General features: G+C 42.6%; 1 protein-coding gene across 1 annotated transcript in view; it reads left to right on the forward strand.

Annotated features, from left to right (window-relative positions):
* The first annotated feature begins 852 nt into the window (after positions 1-852).
* Positions 853-14,718, forward strand: part of LOC124289093 (5-hydroxytryptamine receptor-like) — a 136,182-nt gene continuing 122,316 nt past the window's right edge. Inside the window, exon 1 of the mRNA XM_046725693.1 lies at positions 853-2,541. The gene's annotated coding sequence lies outside the window, so the exon portion shown is untranslated. The remainder of the gene's footprint in view (positions 2,542-14,718) is intronic.

The raw sequence follows: 14,718 nt of genomic DNA on the forward strand, positions 1-14,718 counted from the left end.
TGGCATCAAAGAATGCGACATCAGCAAATGTTCTTTATAGGGTTTGGCCTATAAGTAGACAACAAGACGCCAAAAACCAAACAATGGCTTGCTTGGCATGGAATTGCAACAAGTAAATTTGCTTGTCAGCGCTCAGCAATATTCCAGCTCTATAACAAAAAATAGTCGAGACTGTAACAAACAATCGAGTATTCTCCCTAATGCACATCGAAGCTAATGCAAAGTAGAATTCAGCAATGTATGGAACATAAGGTTCAATGCCCGGCATTATCGCTATTTAATCTTACTATGTGCCATAAATCATGACGAGTAATTAACAATTATATTCCTGACGTTAAGTGCCACTTCAACGAGTTGTAAAAAGGTTTGCAAATATATTTTAATGTTACGCTATGGGGTAGGACAACAGAATTGTTAAAAGTAAGCACGTGACATCTATTTTTAGTTGAGGGTGATAGTTAATTTCTGTATTTTTTTAATGTGTCAGAGTAGAAAAGCCTTTGAACAATTGCTTTTATTTAAAAAACAACTGAGGTACTGGAGTTCATTTTCTTTTTAAGTTCCGTAGTCTGTTTTATAAGGATTCATAAATACTTTTGGGGCTTCAAACGCTTTTCCAGAATCTAACTACGCCCTGTTTATTGGTCTGATGTGTCCTGATGTCGTTATTGACTTGTCGGTATAATTAGGTTCTGTTTTAGACATTGACATGCCATCCTTCAGAGGTCAAACAGAACACCAGAGCCAGGAAACAGAACTTTCACCAGAATGTTCTTCCAGGGCACGTCATTGTCAATATACATTGTGCGGAATGGTGAACAATCTTTCATGAAGCGGCCGAGCAAGCATCTGACTTGATGTAGGGAGGTCATAGTTTCTTGATGGTTTAAATGTGATAAAGAAAACTCTTATTAGTCCAGCTGATCAGGAAATCCCGTTACAGATCCACCATCTTGACTACTACTACCGATCAGGGCTAATAACGTTTCAGTGGAAGTGTATACGGCTTCTCTGTCCAAAATCTCTTGGGCCGGTATTTGCCTAAAATCACCGAACGCATCCCAGTGTCAGTTTCATATTGTTTAGTCGGTGGATACATTTGTATGTTGGACAAACAGGATTTGTTTGCACTCTCTGCCACACTGGTCGTGAAACTGGACTCCGGGAATGTGAACAATTACAGATACGGGCAATTCAGTGCCATTTCTGAGGATCTGACACAAGGCGGGATAGACGACGAGTCATTCACTTCAATATTCACTGGGTCAAGCTTGCTTGAAAATATTTTGTTTGTACAGTCGCAGAAATCCGTTTGAGAAAAACAATACTTTGTTCTTGTAACGCATGAACATTGCATTAGATACCGTTTATTAACCTACTTGATCAAAGCTGTGGCCATTAAGAAAAAGGAAAAGAAAATCAACGACGATTCTGAAACTGTTCTCTATCGAACGTTTTTGTCGAGATAATGATCCTGATACTTGAAATCTAGGCACTTAATGTTACCAAGTCGATCTTGTAGTTCATAGATAACCACACGCCGGGAAGACCACCACGTATTTCTCCTTCCCCGACGTATTCAGCAACAACACCACAGGAAGGGACAATACCATTGTGACTGATGTCCCCGGCAGATCACCAACTTCGACGATCAAGGCGAGAGTGTGTGTAGCCACGCGGAGTGACATCAATATCTATTGTCCTACAGGTTTCATTCAGTTGATATGATAGGAATGGAAATTGTAGCTATGCATGTATGAAACTTTGTAATCACGCGACGAGGTGTTGTTATCTGATGTAATTGTCGTCTGCTCATAGATCAAGGAATAGTCTGCTCGTGTTTCAATGAACTGTCCTCTGGTCGTCTGTCAATGGATTGTCGTCTGCTCGAGAATAAGGGGATGTGATTTATGATTGATTGGCAGAGGGAGGTGATGTTTCAAGCGAGACTGCTGCAGGTTGTGAACGGAAGCCTGCAGCACGTGGACTCCGGTGAAAGCAAGAGTCACCACTCTCACCCTCGAGCTGCCCAGTCGTTTGACTATAACTGCTGACATTCCTGTAAATATTCTCGCAGCTAGCTCTGTGTAACTCCCAGTAAAAGCAGTTAATCCTAGCTCACCTGGTGCTGCTGTAAGTGGCATTGGTTGAGATTATCATGCTGTCATAGACGAGAGATAACGCCGATTGCTACAGAAACTGATCGATACGACGAGGAAGCAACTATACATGTATACCGTTACTGTCGGTTGGCCCTTGTTCTCCGCCGCGGACTGGTGCTAGTCTTTGATTGGCTCCAAGAAATCACGTGATAACAAGCATGCCCACAAAATCCTGGTTCACATACTGGTCTATTAGACTGTTGGTGTATTTCGGATAAGGTACTAACTGTTTGTGAGAAGTGATCAATCAAGCTATGAGTGAGAAGTCAAGGTATCACTGTATCACTCCGCTGTATGAGAGGTATGACGAATGAGGATACACCAGAGAGAGGGAATTGGAATTAAAACGAACTAGGAATGTTGGAATTCTTTGTCCAAGGTAAGAAACTTGTCCAAATGTATTAACAATGTTGACATGTTGATACTGACGTTCCTGGAACGTTCTTTCAACAAAAGTAAATGTGTATGTTCCACCTACAGACGCAACATCATGTGTTAGATGTAAACACGACTTCTTTTTTCTTTTCGGCTTTGGAATTTAGGATTTTGTGTTGTTTCATTCGAAAACTTGTTTTGTTGTTTTTTCAGGTTTGAGTTTTGTGTACTACACTCGAACAGTACTCTCCGTTCAAACGCAATCCAAAAGTCTTCCGTGTATTATCCTCCTGGTCTGTTTATACGTGTACAGATACGCGAATGCCTCATTAGTAATCCGAAAACCGTAACCAAGTTGAACAGTGGGTGACGAAAGTGCGACGTAGATTCCAACAAATGATAAAAACAACAACAACAGAATTGAAACAGACAAAAGCATTGAAATTATGTCATCGACACTATTATTGTTTATTGAAACAACCGACTGTTGTTATGATATAATTACATACTATAAACTCGTTGCACGTATTGTATTTTCTTTATATTAAGTCTACAGTTGGGTACGCGTTTGGAACTTGTTTAACATAACTGGAAATGAGCATACGGATGTTTAGTATTACTTGCGACTACATGGTTTCATTGTCGCGTGTGTACAACTAGATATAGCGAAGAAGGCTGTTGTTTATTATAGTTGTATTTATGCCAAGACACACACCAAAACAACAACTTCAACCCCGAAAGAAATATTGTTAACATCTGGTGTCATGACTGATTTTCAGTTACAGATTCAATTTCCTTCGCTGTTTTGCATGGTCTACTCAACGTAAACTGTTTCAGATGAACCGCAGAATATGTTGTAGCATTATTACACTGTAATAATTACTTAGAAAGCGTTGCAATCGCTGACTTTCAGTGACCAATACCGCTATTTCGCTTTTAACACACCATGGATTCTGTTTCGAGAGGGCGGTGGGGTAGCCCAATGTTTAAAACGATGGCTCGGGAAGACCAGGGTTAGATTCCCCATATGGGTACAATGTGTGAAGCCCATTTATGGTGTTCCCGCTGTATTGCTGGAATATTGCTAAAAGCGGCTTAAAACCATACTCACTGACTGTTTCGAGACCACTCATTCTCTTTCGTTGACGGTTTATAGCAATGTGTACGGAACTATAAGAAAACAACACATATTAATCATATTAAGTTCAATGTCTGTCTCATTAGCGTTGATTATAATACAGATGTAATTCCCGCAGTCTCTGTCTGCCATGAGAGGCGCATTGATGTTAATGGACATTGTTCCCCAGACGCTGACAAGTATGGCTCTAACCCTTCAGATCTTGTTGTACGCTGAAACACGGATACTTTGTTTCGTAACTGCTGTCTTTAGGTATTTTGTTTTAGTAGTTGTAATAAAACACAGATGTTATAGGTGTAGCTGTGGATGAAAGCCGCCGTAGCTCATCGTACGATCCGACTCGAAGAAGAGGTTTGTCCGTTCATCGCTGTATTTCAAAGAAGCCGTGATCATAATGCGAGCGTCTAAATTCTTGAAATTCCACATTGACTTACTTTCAAGGGTGCACTTGTACGAAAGAGCTCCTTGCCCTGAATACACGTCACCCCAGACCCTTAAGTCTGGTAAGCCATGCAATATGTACTCGAGCCATTCCTTCGGGAATTAGCATTAACGACTGACTGTCATGTAAACTGCTTGATAATTATCTACAAGTATTTTGACATACAACCCTATAGAGCGAGAGAGAAAAATATTAACATTTGTATGGTGGGATCGATATGATAGCTTGCTATATGTATATTATGAAAAATGTCACGTAACTTTCCAACAATAACGGTGAGTCAGTTATTGTATTCCGACGTTTGTAATTGTGAAGCGATGAAATTGCTGAACTATGGAAATAGCTGCGTAGCAGGACATAGTGTACTAACACTGTATTATGTAGAGACTGTACAACAGCGCACGTATTGCAAACGCTATGCAATAATGTACACACTCTGCAATATAGCACGTACTATAAACGCTGTACAATAATGTACACATTTTACAATAGCGCGCGTATGTAAATGCTATACAATACTGTCGACACTACAATAGCGTACGTTACATAAACGTTATACAATAATGCGGACACTGTACAATAGCGCATCTACTGTAAACGCTATACAATACTGCACGCACTATACAATAGCGCACGTACCATAAACGTTATACGATACTGCGGACACTGTACAATAGCGCATCTACTGTAAACGCTATACAATACTGAACGCACTATACAATAGCGCATCTACTGTAAACGCTATAAAATAATGTACGCACTATACAATAGCGCATCTACTGTAAACGCTATACAATGCTGTACGCATTGTACAATAGCGCATCTACTGTAAACGCTATAATATAATGTACGCACTATACAATAGCGCATCTACTGTAAACGCTATACAATGCTGTACGCATTGTACAATAGCGCATCTACTGTAAACGCTATAAAATAATGTACGCACTATACAATAGCGTACGTACCATAAACGTTATACGATACTGCGGACACTGTACAATAGCGCATCTACTGTAAACGCTATACAATACTGTACGCACTATACAATAGCGCATCTACTGTAAACGCTATACAATACTGTACGCACTATACAATAGCGCATCTACTGTAAACGCTATACAATACTGTACGCACTATACAATAGCGCATCTACTGTAAACGCTATACAATACTGTACGCACTATACAATAGCGCATCTACTGTAAACGCTTTACAATACTGCATGCACTATACAATAGCGCATCTACTGTAAACACTATACAATACTGTACGCACTATACAATAGCGCATCTACTGTAAACGCTATACAATACTGCACGCACTATACAATAATGTACGCACTATACAATATGTAACGCATCTACTGTAAACGCTATACAATACTGTACACACTATAACGGCGCAAATACTGTACACGCCATACCATGCCGCGCGTACGGTTTTGATACTGTACACGCCCTATACTCACGCTGTACAAAACCACACATACTGTACACGAAGTACCACATTGCACGTACTGTAAACGCTGTACATTATTGTACACGAAGTACCACATTGCACGTACTGTAAACGCTGTACATTATTGTACACGAAGTACCACATCGCACGTACTGTGAATGCTATACAATACTGTCCACGCCTTTAACACTGTTCCAAACCACAAATACTGTACACTTTCTACAATAAAGCATATACTGTACACGCTGTGAATGTTGTACATGATATTGCCACAATCCTTAAAAGACATCGATTTAAATTGTGCATATTTCCCTTTCATAACACTGACCTGTGATGTCCCTATCCACACTGACATAAAGGTGATCATTATATATTGATTGTAAATATACATTACATATCCCGTGTCAATACCATGTCTATTTCAGGGGTTAATTACCACTCCGTGGCTATCTAATGGCATTCTCATAGTCATAGTGTACGGACGGCGGTGTGTAATAATACATGTAGATGACAGGGCCTTCCTGGTATCATTGCTAGGTTTGCTTCTGTGCCTAAGCCTAGTTACGGAGACCTCTCTAGTATCTGTGGCAGAGAGCTTTCAGAATCGATTACTTAGTTGTATAAGCAATTTAGTGACAGATTTGTCAGGGTTACGTCCCTTTGTCAAGGCAGGATCGACGGATCCCAGATTTGCTCTGATCGTGACCATTGATTTGTCATCGTACGATGGTCTGAAATTACCGTTATGTCGACCACTTTCATCCTACAACAGTATTTCGACGCGGCTTGTCTCGACACGCGGTGAATCACAAGGAACTCACTCCATTTCGCTTGAACGGAGATACACATGAGAAATTTTGTATTCGTTTTAAATAGTTTGTGTTTACGACTTCATGATCATCAGTAATCTTTGACATCCAGGTCGGTGGGATAGCCGAGTGGTTCAAGCGTCCGCCCGTTACACCAAGGCGCGGGCTCAAATCCCCACATAGGTGAAAAGTGTGATGCCATTTTCTGATGTTTGCGCAGTAAGACATTGCCAAAAACGGCGTAAAGCTAAACTGACTCACTCACTTTGATAGCATCTCAGGCCTTGTGGACAGCGCGTCTGCCAGAGGGCTGATGGACGATGGTTCGATCCCGTCGTGTAATACCCAAAGACGTTAGTATATGGTATTAAGGGGACAGACACTGACGGCTCGGAAGCAGTGCAACGCGGTATGATATTTCAGCGGGGTAGCATGTCGCCTATAAGTGGCAGTCTTCAACAAGATCCCTTCGCCAACATTGTATTAAGCTGAATCCAACTCAGTTTATGTAACAACAAAAATCACAATTCACGTTCCACAACTAGATAAAGCCAACGTTCCACAACTAGATAAAGCCAACAGTTTAAGCCTTAAACGGAAATTTATTTTGGATTTAACACATTTCACAACATTCGTTTTTATCTAGTGTTTCAAGTTTCAGTACCAAAACCGAAGACCATTAACCTTTTCTTCATTTAACCGTTAAGCGTGTTTGGCCTCGGTGTGAGTGGGAACAATTTTGGAATTGGTGAAGAAGGGTTCACATCTTGTCATATCCGATCTTGAAAACGTTTTATGTCGGTTGCCTAGTCACGTTTTCTATTGTTCCTGGTGCCAAAGATGGACTTGGATTATGTGGATGTCGCAAAAAGCAATTTATTACAAATGGAATATGAGCGTTTATTCTGTGCACTGAACTAACTTCAAATTGTTCTGGCGTTAGAACGGTTTATGGCATGTCAAAAAGAATGCAGATCAATACAAACAGAACATCAAATATAAAAGGTTTTGTGACAACGAGGTGATTAGAGGTATTCCCCGTGTTCTAAAATGTCGCTTACAGTTAAGCGTAGAGCTAATATTCACACGGGTTTAGTGTTGGCTCTGACTGAAAACATGCACGCATATTTGCATTTTATATTCCGGTAGCTGCGTAATGTGCAATAAAACCAAAGCACCGAGCCCAATGTTCTGATCTCAACCTTAACCCTACCCATTCGCCTGGTATTTGCACAGCGTCTTTGGGTTGAGTCCCGTGTCGTTAACCTCATGACGCTATCCCCTGTCCCCCGTCTGCGGACGCTGCCCCTAATCCCAGAGGCATGACGTTACCCCTTACCCCAGTCTCATGGCGTTACCCCCCCCCCCTCCCAAGCCCAGACACATGACGCTACCGCCTAATTAGAGATACATGACGTTACCCCTAACTCCAGTCTCATGACGTTGCAACCTAACCCCAGACACATGACGATACCCGCTAAGCTCAGACACATGACGCTATCCCTAACCCCAGACACATGACGATACCCGTTAATCTCAGACACATGACGCTACTCCTTAACCCAAGACACATGACGTTGCCGTTATTATCATGTCCAAAGTCGTCACCTTCATGTAATTACGTTCACTCCCTGTCGTTTCCCCACCCCTCTGTCGTTACCCTCACCCCCTGTCGTTACCCTCACCGATGTCGTTACCCTTTACCCTTACCTCCTGTCGTTACCTTCACCCATGTCGTTACCCTTACCCTCATATAAACCTTTCCCATCGCCACCTTCCCCACATGGACGTCGACGGATTCAAAGAAAAACACCTGATTTACCATCCGTTCTCAAGCCGACCCTGCTTTACGAGCGTTATCAGTTCCACATGTGTTATCAAAGCTACCTACGCTATCAAAGCTATCACCTTTATCATAGCAACATAGCTTATCAAAGCTACATGCTGTCAGGACCTATTTGAAACTAATCAAAGGTTTGGAGACGGGCAATTTTTTCAGAATAATTACTGTTATAATTACCTTTAGCGTGTAAACGTGAAGCAAAACACATAGAATATATTATTGACATTTGATGAAAAAACATCAAAAGAATATTCATGAATTCGTTATGTGTACATGAAAGGAACTGATGCGTATCTCCAATGAAAATATTCCTGACATCCTATAGTATCATTATGACTCCTCATTAAGATTATCTGCTAAATTGGAGCCGTTATGGGTTATTGATATAACTAAACGATACACATCGGCCCAGCAACCACTAAAGGGTAGAAAACCATTTAGCAGATTGGCTTGGCTGTTCGGTTTCCATTTTATCCAAATGAAGTTCTTGAAACGGAATACACGCACAAACAAAATGTATTGTATTAAGAGGGTATTCTTGCTATTGTTCTTTCCAAATCCCTGGGAGAAGTTCTTACAAATGTTCTTTGTTGTGCCACATCGACACTGCTAATAGTTCACGATACTGATCAGTGGATTGTCTGGCCCAGACCTGATTGTTTACGTGTGTCGTATGACAGGATTGCTGTGTGTGATTGCTGAGTTAACACCCACGTAATTATCTATCTGATGAAAATGTAATAAGGAGCGCGTGATATTGGCAGCGCATGATGCGCTTACCCTTTTTGAACACCCGGTGTCATCACTTTTTTAGATATTTATCCCCGTATCAGACTTGGGGAGGGGATCTGAAACTGACTCAGTTTCCGTGACGGTGTCGGTGTTGGTGTCAGTGTGGGAATAGGTGTCGGTGTTGGTGTCTGGATCGGTGTTGGTGTCAATGTGGGGACAGGTGTCAGTGTTGGTGTCAATGTGGGAATAGGTGTCGGTGTTGGTGTCTGGATCGGTGTTGGTGTCAATGTGGGGATAGGTGTCGGTGTTTGGATCCGGTGTTGGTGTCAATGTGGGGATAGGTGTCAGTGTTGGTGTCAATGTGGGAATAGGTGTCGGTGTTGGTGTCAATGTGAGGATAGGTGTCAGTTTTGGTGTCAATGTGGGAATAGGTGTCGGTGTTGGTGTCTGGATCGGTGTTGGTGTCAATGTGGGGACAGGTGTCAGTGTTGGTGTCAATGTGGGAATAGGTGTCGGTGTTGGTGTCTGGATCGGTGTTGGTGCCAATGTGGGTATAGGTGTCGGTGTCGGTGTTTGGATCCAGTGTTGGTGACAATGTTGGGATAGGTGTCGGTGTTGGTGTCAATGTGGGGACAGGTGTCGGTGTCAATGTTGGGATAGGTGTCGGTGTTGGTGTCAATGTAGGTATAGGTGTCGGTGTCGGTGTTTGGATCCGGTGTTGGTGCCAATGTGGGTATAGGTGTCGGTGTCGGTGTTTGGATCCAGTGTCGGTGACAATGTTGGGATAGGTGTGTGTTCGGTGTCAATGTAGGGATAGTGTCGGGTGTGTTGGATCGGTGTTGGTGTCAATGTTGGGATAGGTGTCAGTGTTGGTGTCAATGTGGGAATAGGTGTCGGTGTTGGTGCTGGATCGGTGTTGGTGTCAAGGTATAGGTGTCGGTGTTGGTGTCTGGATCGGTGTTGGTGTCAATGTGGGGATAGGTGTCCGGTGTTGGTGTCAATGTGGGGATAGGTGTCGGTGTTGGTGCCAATGTAGGTATAGGTGTCGGTGTTGGTGTCTGGATCGGTGTTGGTGTCAATGTGGGGATAGGTGTCGGTGTTTGGATCCGGTGTTGGTGTCAATGGCGGGATAGGTGTCGGTGTTGGTGCCAATGTGGGTATAGGTGTCGGTGTTGGTGTTAATGTGGGGATAGGTGTCGAAGTCGGTGTTGGTGTCAATGAGTGGTTAGGTTTCGGTGACGACGTTTGGATCCGGTGTTGGTGTCAATGTGGGGATAGGTGTCGAAGTCGGTGTTGGTGTCAATGTGGGGATAGGTTTCGGTGTCGGTGGGAATAGGTGTCGAAGTCGGTGTTGATGTCAATGTGGGGATAGGTTTCGGTGTCGGTGACGGCGTTTGGATCCGGTGTTGATGTCAATGTGGGGATAGGTGTCAGTGTTGGTGTCAAAGTGGGGATAGGCGTCGGTGTCAGTGTGGGAATAGGTGTCGAAGTCGGTGTTGGTGTCAATGTGGGGATAGGTGTCGGTGTTGGTGTCAGTGTGAGTGTAGGTGTCGGTGTCGGGGTCGTCAAGAATACGGACGGGGAATGTGTTAGTCCTTGGTCTATCGTTCATATCAAGGAAATCGTATATCGCACTGCATTGTAATAAGGACAGACATATCAATACAGGCAATAAGTATATTAGCAAGAGGCATACATAATGTACAGAGACTAAATATAACAAAGACCCATTCTCCCATTCTCCCCTCTGTAAGCGTAATCAGATACCCATCATTTGTACGCCGAATTCCTGCTTAACGATTCTATGTTTACCAAGAGAGACATTATCACGGCATTGGAATGTATCAAACGACATTATTCACCATAAACCGATGATGATGGATTGAAAACAATAAATATATTACGAGAAACAGAGATATAAATAAACAGGCTTGGCATATGTTGGCCCGGAGTATTGATAAAGCACTGAGTTTCTTAATAAACCGTTGTATAACGGTACACCTGCCGCCGACATATTTTTGTTGTGACATTCTTTATGCATGCGCAGTAAACATGCGCCTTGTATAAACAAACAATTTGAGATATTTTTAAAAAACATCACATCATAACAGTACACATCGCCAACAACTGCAGTAGATGTCCAAAAAAGGCGCAGTGTGTTAAATACATGATATTCTTAACAGTGTATAGCATATGGGTTGGATTAAAATTCCCCTTACAATTTCCCATTAGGAACGTGATATGCATGTTGTGTGTACGAGGTGATAGCGATTAAGCATATTAACTTTGTGTGGAAATAGACGCTCACGTGGAATATTTGGCTTGAATTTTATACCTCGTGATACCATTAGCCTCGGGCTTCAAATTCCTGATATCAATCCAAAGAGCACTGACAGCACGGCAGCGTCTCCTGGCGGATAAGTGAAATATGTTCATCAGCAAAAGTAAGATGTAAATACGGTTTACCGAGCGTTATACATACACATGTTTGTAGGCGTGTGCGTGTGCGTGTGCGTATATATGTTTGTGTGTGTGTGTGTGTGTGTGTGTGTACATATATATGTACATGTATATATACCTGATGTACATACATATGTTTGTGGGGCGGTGGGGTAGCCTAGTGGTTAAAGCGTTGGCTCGTCACGCCGAAGACCCGGGTTCGATTCCCCACATGGGTACAATGTGTGAAGCCCATTTCTGGTGTCCCCCGCCGTGATATTGCTGGAATATTGCTAGTCAGACATTATGTTTGATTACATATATCGTAATATAAACAAAGTATACATATACTGTAGTATATTACAAACAGATGTTTCGTTCTCATTAATGACGGAATCGTTACTTCTAGGTTCGCCAACACGCAAGCACGCACGCACGCACACGTAGCTGTAGTTATACGTCGAGTAACTCAATTCATATAATCGGACAAACTCAGGGCACGGCAGGCTCCATCCCAGGCACCAAAATTTGCAGTGGATAGTTGCTTCCCTTAGATGTGCCAGGAATCGCGGAATCCCCCAAAATCCCAGATTTGTCAGCACCACACTGGTGCGACGGAAGCATTAACGTCCAAGGCTTGCGTCACGTTGGCCGGTCGTCCCACCTGACACACCGTGATGCAACTGAAACGTTGTTAAACCGAAGGCTGTCATTGTTAATGTACTCCAGCACACTTGTAATATGTAACCAAGGCGGAAAGTATCAAACACTGAACTCGAGGAATAACGAATTTCGATATCGCTGACAGCTGGCTTTGGCAAACCACTCTTCATCCCAAATGGCTGCCACGCGTGATGGTCAGTAACACATGTTACAATTACGTGGATTGTTTATGATGATGATTATTCTGTTGTTATCAATAAAATGTTTTCGGTGTAAGGTAAGGGCTAATGTCGGGTTTGTAGTGCCACCCATAAATACTATGCCCGAGTCAGAGCCGTCCAAACCGTGTACAAGGCAGAGAAACAACAAGTACCACATGTTAACGTCTTTAGGGATAGTTTTGCAGGAGATCGAACCAACAGCCTTCTACTCTAAGGGCAGACACCCTATCTACTGGACCATGGATGCAGTCATTAAATATTGTGAGGTGAGGTGAAATTGGGTTTAACGTCGTACTTGAGAATATTTCGCTCATATGACGACGTGCATGCGCGTGTATCTGTATGTGCGGCTGCTTGTACTAGCCCAGACTGAAGCTGGTTTTATAGTGCTAGCCCACTGAGATACCATGCCGCAGTGAAGCATGAATACCCCACTCAGACACATTATACTGACTCCGAGCCGACCAGTCCTTGTTGTACCCATTAATGCCGAGCGCCAGGCAGGGACCAACAAGTACCATATTTTAACGTCTTTGGGTATGACGCGGTCGGGGATCGAACCCGCGACCTTCCGCTCTCCCATTAAATATTGTAATGATATGAATCAGGCTACATTGTAACATTTGAACTAGGATCAAGTGTTTATTATGTTTCATGCTTTACTATAAATGTAATTCAGTAGACCCATAGGCAAAAAGATATGGACCATGAGAATATCGACCTCGGGATTACTGGAACTAGTTAGGGACCCGGTGACGCACACGCACACGCGCTCACGCTCACACGGACAGGAGCCCAATTACATGGGATAATACTCTATACTAAACCATAGCAGTTAGATAGTAATACCAGATAGCAGTTAGAATATAGACTAGAATACATTTTTATTGTTACGTCCTATTTATTGTGACAAGGGGCGGTGGGCTAGCCTAGTGATAAAAGCGTCCATTCGTCACGCTGAAGAACCGAGTTCGAGTCCCACATAGGTACAATATGTGAAGCCCATTTTTATTGCTGGATTATTGCTAAAGCCATACTCACTCACTATTGTGAAGTTGAAAAATTGAAAAAGAGGTTCTTGGAGATATTTCTTCGTTACTGAACGTTTGTGGGTTCCTGAATTGTTGACTGACTATTCTGCTATCCTCCTTACGACATTAGAGCCTATGCCCTGGCTGACGCTATATGGAATAGGCCCCCATGTTAATGACATGTCAATTCCTGAACAGTTGACTGACTATTCCGCTATCCTCTTATAGTATTACGACATTAGAGCCTATGCCTCAGCTGAAGCTATCTGGAATACGCCCTCATGATAATGACTTGTGAGCATCACTGCGCATACGTACTTCTCTATCAGCTCTAATACACCATAAAACGAATTATGATTCACAGCAACGCACTCCCTCACTCACTCACACTGGACATTATATCTGCACTTGGCTCGCTCTCCAACCTCATTTATCACGAACCTCGTTTCTATAATCAATTTGTAGTAATACACATAGCGTCTTTACCACCGACACGCCGTGATGCTTTCTATTGAATTCTAAAGCAATATACAATCATAATAGCTGACATGTTTAGTAATACGATACTTACTCTTAGTCCCTGGATGATTCCCAAACCGGTTCACAAGTTTTACGTAAGGTTATTTGTGTCCAAAACAATTTATCATTGTTACTTTAGATAGTTAGCTGTACCGGAAGAATTGGACTATGCAGGTCAGTATAATACGACCAATGAGCCACGGATGGCCTCATTGAACTTCTATATCTCATTACAGTTTAGTAGATCCCATCCCGTACCACAATAACATTTACTGGTGATCATTAGGACTGGCTGTTTCCCAGGGGGTATGGCATTGTACTGCACGGAATCCACACAACAAGAGCCAACGCAGAACAGTGGGCAAATAACCCAAATCCTAACCTTAGCCCACTATTATTGAGCTGTCCTGCATGGAATTCCAAACAAAATGGACTAACAACCCTATGTCAGAAGGTTTGAGGCTATTTCCCCCTGATTTCTTACAACCTGAAGCCGACACAACAAAATGGACATATAACGCGAAGTCCGGATGTATGAAGTTGGTTTGGACTTAATTCCCACAACCTGACGCCGACACAACAAAATGGACATACATCCCGAAGTCAGGAGATTTGAAGCTAGTTTGCCCTGAATTCCAACAATTAGAAGCCGACACAACAAAATGGACATACAACCCGAAGTCAGGAGGTATGAAGCTAGTTTGCCCTGAATTCCAACAAGTAGAAGCCGACACAACAAAATGGACATACAACCCTAAGTCAGGAGGTTTGAAGCTAGTTTGCCCTGAATTCCAACAATCAGAAGCCGACACAACAAAATGGACATACAACCCGAAGTCAGGAGGTATGAAGCTAGTTTGCCCTGAATTCCAACAATCAGAAG

Source organism: Haliotis rubra, unplaced genomic scaffold, assembly GCF_003918875.1.
Source record: "Haliotis rubra isolate DU_JTF1 unplaced genomic scaffold, ASM391887v1 Scf432, whole genome shotgun sequence".
Lineage (NCBI taxonomy): Eukaryota > Metazoa > Mollusca > Gastropoda > Lepetellida > Haliotidae > Haliotis > Haliotis rubra.